This window comes from Nicotiana tomentosiformis, chromosome 3 (assembly GCF_000390325.3).
Source record: "Nicotiana tomentosiformis chromosome 3, ASM39032v3, whole genome shotgun sequence".
Classification (NCBI taxonomy): Eukaryota; Viridiplantae; Streptophyta; class Magnoliopsida; order Solanales; family Solanaceae; genus Nicotiana; species Nicotiana tomentosiformis.
In genome coordinates, this window is record NC_090814.1 from 23,257,045 (window position 1) to 23,268,900 (window position 11,856).

Consider the following 11,856-nt stretch of genomic DNA (forward strand, 5'->3'; position numbering starts at 1 on the left):
GCTATATAATGCCAATTGTTTGGGACTATATTTGCCAAACCTAATATAAGGCTAAAAAATTATCAATTCCTGTTATGTGTTGTTATAGGATGCTAATTTTTCTTTTTTCATCTCTTAACCCAACATTAAAGACTCACTTCTAACCTTCGCACTTTGCTCTCCAAATCCCTAAACAATAGTTGTGCACTTTGCTCCCTCGCCACCTGACCTTCCAGCATTTAAAAAACTCTCATGCAAATTAGACAATACACTCTAACTTTAATCTTCACCATAAAGCCTTTAAAACTTCAAGAATTCATTGGGTAATTGTCAATTCTTGTCTAAATTTTTACTGCTCCAGTTTGTGTATAAGATTTTTTTCCAAATATTTTTGATTAAAAACTTAAATAATAGAAGTCTACCATTGAAGGTCGTTCTCGATGTTACAAATTTCACTTTGCAAGTTTTTTAGTTATTTGGATTGGATGTTGTTCCAATCGATTGAAATCATTAAGAGGAATTCAAAACTTAAATTTAAACTGATTTGGTGTAAATTTGAGTTATATGTGAGAAGAGGCTCAAGCAAGAAGAGAAACCCATGAGCCTTATCCTATTGATTAAATTTTACTAATGTAATTATTTGGGTGAATCTAAATTATTGAAAAAGCTTGTAGTAACTTGAATCTAGAGTGTTTGGTTGATTATATTTGACTAACATTAGTTTGGGAATCATATCAGTTGAAAAGGAAGTTGAAGGTGAAACTCTATTTTTATATACAATCTGATATATTATTATAAATATTATATAAAATTATAATAAGTGTATAATAATGTATACTGGTATATAGATAGTGTTATACAATATTGCTTTTCTATTAGCTATTTTTGTTCGACTTGGTGTAGTCGTTATTCTTTTGAAGTAAGTTTCTCTTTCACATGTGCAGTTAACACTAATTTTGTTTTTTTAAAATTGGTAATTTTCATGATCCAAAATCTCAATTAAGGGGTCATGATAGCGCCTAATGCCGCTTGTTAGGCAAGCCAACACTTAACGAATATAAAGGAAACAAACTAAGCATAAAGCAACATAATATCATAATAAAGGGTAAAGCACATAATTTTACAATAGATTAAAACCAAACATCCATTTAGGACCTCCTAGAATTGGTGTCACTAAGTACACGAGCTTCTACAAAATTATTAAATAAAATGTCTAGAATAATAAATACATTGTTTAAAGAAAATAAATAGTAACAGAACTAAAAGAAAGGTAACTTCAAGGCCTGCGAACCAGAGTGCAACACTACCTCGAGTCTCCTCAAAGCACCAGCTAGCTCGTCCTCTGGGTACCACTACAATTCGATGCCAAAATCAGCACAAGAAGTGCAAGAGTATAGTATGAGTACAACCGACCTAACGTACTCGTAAGTGTCGAGCTTAACCCTGACGAGATAGTGACGAGGCTAAGACAAGACACCTACTATACAAACCTCTGCAGTTAAATAACGAGAAAAATATCACGACCCAAAATCCCAACCAATGAGGTCGTGATGACGCCTAATACTACTTGCTTTGCATGCCAACACTTAACAATAAATATGTAAAATAAGACTAACAGTAACAACATGATAATATGGAATGATAGTAAAATTTAGAAATACATATATAAGTCTAAAGCAAACACCGACTAATCAACTTCCCAAGATTTGGTATCACCGAGTACATGATATTCTAAGAATACTAAATACAATGTCTGCAAAAAAAAAATGATATTGTCTGGTACAATAAGCAATAATAAAAGGATAGGAAGGGACTCTAGGGTCTGCGAATGGCATGCAACACTAGCTCAAGTCTCATGAGTAGTCCGAGCTAATCAACCCTAGGAGCACCGCTGGGACAAACTCTAAAATCTGCACAAGAAGTGTAGAAGTTTAATATTAGATTAACCGACATCATTTACTCAGTAAGTATCGAGTATAACCTCGATGAGTTAGTGACGAGACTATGACAAGACACCTACTTAAAAACCTGCGCATAAGCAGAAAGAAATAACAATATAGAATTGTGGCTTGCAACTCGATCCAATCTCAATATCATCAATAATCAATACCGTTACGGCATGCAACTAGATCCAATATACTAGTTCATATGAAAACACCCAATAGCAGCTAAGTATGGCGAATCTCAAGACATAACATAAAAGAGAACTAAAACGCATAATTCACCAAGGAAACATGAACACGAACAAAGAATGATAGGCAACCCAATATTCAAGAATTAGCCTCACACATATATATGTTAACAAGACTTCATCAAGTTGTAATCACGAGATCAATCTAACTGTCACACAATCCAATGTACTATAGTAGAGTTAGACAAAAAATGAGCAAAGGGATAAATCAAGTAAAGACATCTATCTAATAGCATGTAAGGGCATGTAGCAAGTAAGGTCATACAATAAGTAAATATATGAACAAATAAGGCATGTAATAAGTAAAGACATATATCAAGTAGAAACATATATCAAGTACAATCATATAACAAGTAAAAGCATGAAATAGGTAAAGATATGGTATAATTTAAAGGCATGAAATAAACTACTTCTCTCTGCGTGCTTTAACCCATGACATTGCATATACACTTGTCACCTTGTATATACGTCGTTCCCACACATAGATCACGTAGAAAATAGATCAATCACGTCCTAATTCCCGCAATAAAGGTTAACTGTGATACTTACCTCTTTCCAGAATTAAATCAACAATCCAACACAATTTTACCTTTAGAATAAGCCTCCAAATCACTCGAATCTAGTTAAATAGTTCCTAAATAAGTAAAAACAAACGTTAGAAACTACTACAATATCATAAATGTTCGATCTTTATCACATTTAAAAAAGTCAAAAAAGTCAATCTGGACCCACATGGTCGAAATTCGAAACCAATTCCCATTTATCCATTCACCTTCGAGTCCAAATATGTGATTTGTATCAAGATTGGACCTCAAATCGAGGTCCAAATCCCCAATCCTTGTACGCGATCATGAGACAAGCTCCGCGATCGCGGAGCACTATGAAACGCGAGCAGATCAACTATCTCAACAAGGCAAAAAGTGGTCACCACTATGAAACTCATCCGAGCCCCCGGGACTCATTCCAAACATTCACGCAAGTATATAAACTTCAAACAAGCTCGCTCAAAAGCTCAAAACGCCAAAATTACATCAAGAATCAAGAATCACACATCAAAACTCAAAGATTTCAAAGTTCATTAATTCAAAATTTTAACTTTTCACAATAAGCGCCGAAATGGGCTCAGGTCACCTGGGGCCCTAACCAAACATGTGTACAAGTTCAAAATCAACATATGAAACTACCGGAATCGTCAAAATACCAATTCGTTATCGTTTACCAACAATGTTAACTTCTAAGTCTCAAAATAAAGTTTTCTTTATAAATCACATTTAAACTTTTTGAAAATCAAAACGGACCATGCATGCAAGTCAAATATCATCGAATAACGCTATATAAGTCCTCAAATTATGAAATAGGAAACTAGAACTCAAAATGACCTATCGGGTCATTACAAAAAAATAACGAGAGATATAGCAATTAAGATAACGAAGGAAAATAGCAAGTAACATAGCAAAATAGATAACAAGTGAGACAAGAAGAAATAGTACGAGAAATAATGAAAGAAACAACTAAGGAAAATAATGATTATACTTTCACAAATAACACCAACAAGCCTTTCACAACAACTCAAGTCCACGAAATTGACAACGTATCCACGAAACAACATAGCCAAGTCTTTAATATGCATAGTAAAAGCAAGGAATAAGAGATATCAATCAAATGATACGGAATCACCCTTAGTGATTTTACTCTCATCCTTACAAGAATGGAAACACCCTTCGTGCATATTCACTCTTCTTCACAAGTACAGAAACACTCTTCGCCCAATAGTAATAATGCAAAGAAGCACGGAAATACCCTTCGCGTTTAATCACTCTTCCTCACAAGCACGAAAATACCATTCATGCAATACTCTTCCTCACCAAGTATAAATATGTAAAACATTACCAAGCAAGGCGGGAAGCACAAACAATATCAAGAAGAGTGATTGAACATAACTCGTCATATGAAAAATAACCTTTCACTTTTGCACCAAAAGCCAAATCAATGTTTCAATAATCTTAATGCCCAATATCTCAACAAGCTCAACATAGCTACTAGCATGATTAAGAACAATCAAAGAGTTTCACAATCTATCTTGAGCATGGAAGACATAATACATAAAGAAATAAGACATAAATAAAGGTAGTTCTACCCGCATGCTTAACCCGTAAAAAACATATATACACTCGTTACCTTGCAAATACGCCGCCCAACACATATAGCACATAGCAAATAGACAAAAATACATCCTAATTTCCTCACACCAAGGTTAACCAAGATACTTACTTCTTTCTGGCACAAATCAACCCTTCAATACCGCTTTTCCTTTAGCACAAGTCTCAAACCACTCAGCTAATTAACACTCAAATAAGTCAATAAAAGCTTTAGAAACTACCTTAGTATAAAAAAGGTTTGATCTTTAATATATTTGGAAAACTCAACAAAAAGTTATCACGACCCCAAACTCCCTCCGTAAGATATCGTGATTGCACCTAGTCTCTAAGACTAGATAAGCCGATTACTATAACAAGTAGGCCAGTTTTTAACAATGATAATTTAAAATAGAGTTTAATATGAAAATCGAAACAAGAACGAAATGAGCCTACGCGGAGATAATCATAACAACCTCCCAAGAATGGTAAAACAGAGTCACGAACTCTAGTTAAGTACATGGAAAGATCTCAAGGATCGAAATACAATACTGTTCAAGTAACAAGCTGACAATACAATAAAAGGAAAAGAACTCCAAAGGGCTGCAACGACCAAGCAGCTCTACCTTGAATCCTCGCGACCAATAAGCTAACTCTGCCCGGGTCCGATATCTCCAATACTTGGCTCTGCACAAAAATATGCAGAAATGTAGTATGAGTACACCACAACCGGCACCCAATAAGTATCAAGACTAACCTCGGTGGAGTAGTGATGAGGTACAATTCAAGACACTCACTAGACAAAATAACCTGTGCATTATAGAAGTATAAAGCTAATAATGGAAAGTAAAAATCAGTAAACGACAACAAATTCAACATGTGATATAGACAGTAAAGCAATAAGAACACCGTGAAGTATCATTGAAACCAATTAAGGAATGCAAAGGACGTCCAATTAATCAAGCCGTTCTACACATGTTTCGTAACAAAATTACCCGAGATACAACATCTCATAGTCACAAGTCACGGGTCTCAACCCACCATAATATGCTCACGGCACCTTGTGCCCACATCTCCATTCAAAACCGCACGATAACTCACGTGCCAATATCTCGTTTCGCCCAGCGTGATCACATGCTCAATATCACAATCCGCCCGATGTGGTCACAGGCTCACAGTCACAATCTGCCCGTCATGGTCATAAGCTCACAATCACAATTCTCCCGGCATGGTCACAAGCTCACAATCATAATCCGTACGGCATGGTCACACGCTCAATAAAAACATGTAAACGGATAATACAAGAACACATGGGCATGATCAATAAATATCATGTTTCATACTCCTGAGCTAGTATAAGTGGCATGCTACATTGTATGCTTGTGCGAGTGTACTACTGTAACCCAAGTCAAGAAGTAATATCAAAGACATCGAGTAGCTCATCAAAGCAATAAAACAAGTCACGTAAGGTGTATGACATACACAAGGAAAAGCACACAATCACATGAAAATCACCAACACAATGTCCCCAAGCCATCACACATCATCCCTGACATTGCCACCCTTATCTCAGCCACCCGTATCACTCCGCTTTGACAATATCATTAGCCATACTTATCTATTCGATAGCTACCTGTATCTCTCCGCCCTGACAATATCATTAGCCACCCTTATCTCTCCGATAGTCACCCGTATCACTCCGCCATGACAATATCATTAGCCACCCTTATCTCTCCGATAGCCACCCGTATCACTCTGTATAATAGCCACTCTTATCACTCCGCCCGTACAATAACACAATAGCCACCCTTATCACTCCGTACATTCAACAACAGTGAGATGCCACCCTTATACCCCGCATAACAAAAACGGTGAAATGCCACCCTTATACTCCGGATAACAACAACCAAACCACACAATAATTCACAAATGCTAACATCACAACAACATGACGTATCAACTCGTAACATAAGTTCCCATAGGCCACAACCTTTCCAAAGATCCAACAATATTAATATTTCCATAACAAATAGCCCACGGCTCAAACACAATGTGTATAAAATCTTAATATCAACAAAATGAACGGGTAAGTAACTCACAAGGAACAACGCCCCCTTTAAACATAACTTCAATTAAAATAGATTAATGACTTTTGATAACCTCAATTCCAATTAATTGTTTAAGAATAAGCTCGATAATGAAAGTATTTTCATGAAATGGTAAACTTCAGATTCTAGTGTATGAATTAGGCTAAGAACAAAAGATATGGCACATACTAGCAACTATGTCAAAATTCATGAGAATAATCCGGCAACAAAATGAATATCATGTACAACAATTTCAACTAAAAGTAACTCAACAATAAAAGAAATCACATAATGGTAAAAGCGGTAACAATGTCAAATAAAGCATATAAGACAAACTCGACAAGTAAAGAATGTGACATGTAACGACAACTTCAAATAAAGTGTGTGATAGCATACATGATGAATAAAAGATACAACACGTGCTAACAAATTCCAAATAAATACATGAAAGAGGCCTAAGAGTCTAAACCGGTCAATTCCTATATATAAGCCGAGTACGTACTAATTACCTCGCAAACACGGCTTTCACATGGCACAAATAGCACAAATAACTCAAATCCTAAGGGGTAGTTCCCCCACATAAAGTTAGGCAAGATACTTACTTCAAAGAAGCTAAACCGATACTCTAAAATGATCTTCTTGTGTGAAACAACCTCCGGACGGCTCAAATCTAGCCAAAATAATTTAATATCATAAATAAAAACCATAGGAAACAATTCTGGATAATAAAGCTTCGATCTTTAATGAAAATTAAAAGTCAACCCCGGGATCGCACCTCGAAACCCGACAAAATTTACAAAATTCGAACACCTATTCCGATACGAATCCAACCATATCAAAATTATCCCATTCCGATATCAAATCGTCCTTCAAATCATCATTTTATATTTTTAAACGTTTATACAAAAATTCTCATTTTCTCCCATTCAAATCACTATTTTAATGTTAAAAAAAGATGGAATCATGAAATATAATCAATTATGGATAAAGAAAACTTACCCCAATCCAAACCGTGAAGAACCCCTCCAAAATCACTCAAAACTGAGGTCTACAACTCAAGATATGATAAAAATGGACAAACCCTTGAGATATAATGATGCTGCCCAGGGATTCTGCATTTGCGGACCAACAATGCGCACCTGCACACTCGCTTTTGCGTGCCAATACCCGCACCTTCGGTTTTCACTTACCAAGCCAGAATGCACACCTGCAAAAAGGGGTCACACTTGCGACACCGCAAAAGGGCCAAAAACTCCGCAGAAGCGGACGACCATTTGGAGCCTCTATTTCGCATCTGCGATCATTATTCCGCAGATGCGATATCGCACCTGCGGTTCCTCACCCACAGAAGATGAAGACCTAAACATGCCCCAATGTTGCAAAAGCGACCCAAATTGTGTAGAAGCTGCCCCTCACCTGCGCTCCAAAATGCGCAGATGTGACGCACCAGAACCAAACTTGCCAAAAATATGGAAACAATTCGAAACTCGTCTGAAACACACTCGGGGCCCTCGGGACCCTGTCCGAATATACCAACATGTTCCATAACATAACGCGGACCTGTTCGAGTCCTCAAATCAAATCAAACAATGTCAAAACTACTAATCGCACCTCAAATCAAACTTAATGAACTTATGAACTTTCAACTTCTACAACTAGTGCTGAATCATATCAAATCAATCCAGAATAACCTCAAATTTTGCATTCAAGTACCAAATGGCATAGCAGAGCTATTCCAATTCTCGGAATCACAATCTGAGTCCGATATCCACAAAGTTGACTCCCGGTCAAACCTTTCAACCTTTAACTTTCTAATTTTTGCCAAAACACATCAAATCAACCTACGGACCTCCAAATCCAAATACGGGCATATGCCTAAGTCCAAAATCACCATACGAAGCTATTGTAATCATCAAAACACCATTCCAGAGTCGTCTACACAAAATTCAAACTCCGATCAACTCTTTTTACTTAAGCTTCTAAAATAAGATTGTTCTTCCAAATCAAATTTCGAATCATCCCAAAACCGAACTCGACCACACACGTAAGTCATAATACATGATACGAAGCTGCTAGAGACCTTAAGCCACTGAACAAAACACAAATTCTCAAAATGATTTGCCGGGTCGTTACAAAAGTCAACCCGGCTCACATGGTCGAATTGAAATCAAGACCAAATCCCGATTATCCATTCATTCCCGAGTCCAAATACATGTTTTGTTTTGAAATACGACCTAAAATTGAGGTCTAAATCTCTAAAGTATCAAATCTTAAGTTTTTACCCAAAAACCCATTTTATACTCTATGTAAATCTAGATCTATGGATGAAAATCTGTGGAAAATAATGAGAATTAATAAAAAACAAGTAAAGTTACTAACCCTTGAAGTTGGGAAGAAATAGCTCTCTAAAATCGCCTCTAGGTGAAGTATAGGTATAAAAAATAGAATAAAAAGAGCTAATCCCAAAATTCCTTTTTTTTACTGAGCTACAGATGTGGCAATTGGGAACTCTTGTTTGCAATTGTGCAACTCGCAATTGTGAACCTTATGGCCGCAAATGCGAAGTGGCTTTAGAGACTCAGAAGTCGCAAATGCGACCCCAACCTCGCAATTGTGAGGGTCGCAAATACGATCCCAGCTTCCCCCATTGCAAATTACGAAGCTGGCCTTCCCATTTCCCATCGCAAATGCGATGACTATAGCACCAGCAATCTCAAACTCTACAAAATCAGTCTGAAACCAATTTGAAACTCACTCGAGTCTCGCTGGCCCCATTTCAAACATCCACACAAATATGTAAACCTCATACTAACTCGCCCGTAAGCTCAAAACATCAAAATAACAGCTACAATCAAGAATCATGCATCCAAACTTAATGATTTCAAAGTTCATAAACTCATTTTTCAATTTCCACAGTAAGCGCCGAAACAACCTCTGGTCACCCAGGAAACCAACGAAACATGCGTACAAGTCCAAAATCATCATACGAACCTACTAGAACCATCAAAATACCGATCCGAGGTTGTTCATCAAGATTGTTGACCGTGTTCAATTAACAACTTAGGGTCCAAATATCAAATTTTCTTTGTAAAACAACATTTAACCTTTCCGAAAATCAAAACGGACCACGTACACAAGTCATAAATCATTAATTTAAGTTGTTCAAGGTCTCAAATCTAGGAAAATAATGACTATACTTTCACAAATAACCTAAAAAGGCCTTTCACAACAACTCAAGTCCAAGAAATTGACAAAGCAACCATGAAACAACATAGACAAGTCCTCAATTTGCATAATAAAAGCAAGGAATAAAAGATATTAATCAAATGGTATGGCATCACCATTCATGTTTTACTCCCATCCTCACAAGCACGAAAATAGTCTTTGTGCATATTCACTCTTCGTCACAAGTACCAAAATACCCTTCGTGCAATAGTAAAAATTTAAAGAAGCACAAAAACACCCTTTGTGCATAATCACTCTTCCTCACAAGCACGAAAACACCCTTCGTGAAATTACTCTTCCTTACCAAGCATAAACATGTAAAATATTATCAAGCAAGGTGGGAAGCACAAACAATATCAAAAAGAGTGATCGAACATAACTCGACATATGAAAAATAACCATCACTTTTGCACCAAAAGCAAAATCAATGTTTCAATAATCTTAATGCCTATTATCTCAACAAGCTCAACATAGCTATTAACATGATTAAGAACAATCAAAGAGTTTCACAATTTATCTAGAGCATGGAATACATAATACATAAAGCAACAAGACATAAATAAATCTAGTTCTATCTGCATGCTTAACCAATTGAAAATGCATATACACTCATCACCTTGCATATACACTGCCCCAACACATATACCACATAACAAATAGATACAATTATATCCTAATTCCCACAAATTAAGGTTAACCAAGACACTTACCTCTTTCCGGTACAAATCAACCATTTAATACTGCCTTTCCTTTAGCACAAGCCTCCATACCACTCGAATCTTGCTAATTAATACTCAAATAAGTAAAACAAGCTTTAGAAACTACCATAGTATAAAAAAGGTTCCATCTTTAACATATTTTAAAAAGTCAACAAAAAGGCAACCCGAGCCCACTTGGTCGAAATTCAAAATCACTATCAAATCTTGATTACCTATTCATCCCCCAGTCCAAATATGTGTTTTGTTTCGAGATCCGACCTCAAATCAGGTCTAAATATCTATAGTATCAACCTAAGTTTCTACCCAAAAACCCTATTTCTACTCGATGAAAATCTAGATCTATGGATGAAAATCTATGGAAAGTATTGAGAATTAATAAAAATTAAGTTAAAGTTACTAGCCCTTGAAGTTGGGAAGAAATTTCTCTCCAAAATCGTCTCTAGGTAAAGTCTAGGTCTCAAAAATAGAATAAAATGAGCTAATCCCAAAATTCCCTATTTTTATCCAGCTAAAGATGCTGCAATTGCGAACTCTTGCACATTTCGCAATTGTGAATCTCATGGTCGCAAATGCGAAGTAGCCTTAGAGACTCATAAGTCAAAAATGCGACCCCAACCTCTCAATTGCGAGGGTCGCAAATGTGATCCCTGCGAAGCTAGCCTTCCCATTCCCCCATCGCAAATGCGATTTGTTGTTCTCAAATGCGAACCTTGAATTTGAGAGCAGATTATAGCAGATGCGATGACTACATCACCATCAATCTCAAACTCTATAATATCTGTCCAAAACCAATCCAAAAGTCATCTAAGCCCCTCGGGCCTCATTCCAAACATCCACACAAGTATATAAACCTCATAAGAATTTGCTAGTAAGCTCAAAATATTAAAATAACATCTACAATCATGAATAGAGAATCAAAACTCAAAGATTTCAAAGTTCATAAACTTATTTTTATGACTTCTACAATAAGCTCCGAAACGGCCTCGGGTCACCCGATACCCCAACCAAACATGCGTACAAGTCTAAATTTATCATATAAACCAACCAGAATTGTCATAACACTGATCCGAGGTTACTTACCATGATTGTTGACCATGGTCAACTCTAACAACTTAGGGTTCAAAAATTATGTTTACTTTGTAAGAACACGTTTAACCTTTCCGAATATCAAAACGAACCACACACAAAAGCCATAAATCATCACTATAAGCTACAAGGTTTCAAATCAAGGAACGGAAAGCCAGAACTCAAAATGACCTATTGGGTCATTACGGTAAAATACTAGTATACATTGTTATACATTCCATATATAAGTTTGTACAAAGTTATACATTATTATACATGTTACAACACTTGTGGAATTAAAACTAAAATAGAAATTGTATTTTTCTTACTTTTCTCAAACAATCTATGTATAAAATCGATTTCCTTGTAAATTGTGCTTCATCCTTTTCGAGTTAAATTAATTTGCTGCTTATTATGATTTTGCATCTCCGAACAACAGTTCTCTAAAGCCAAAG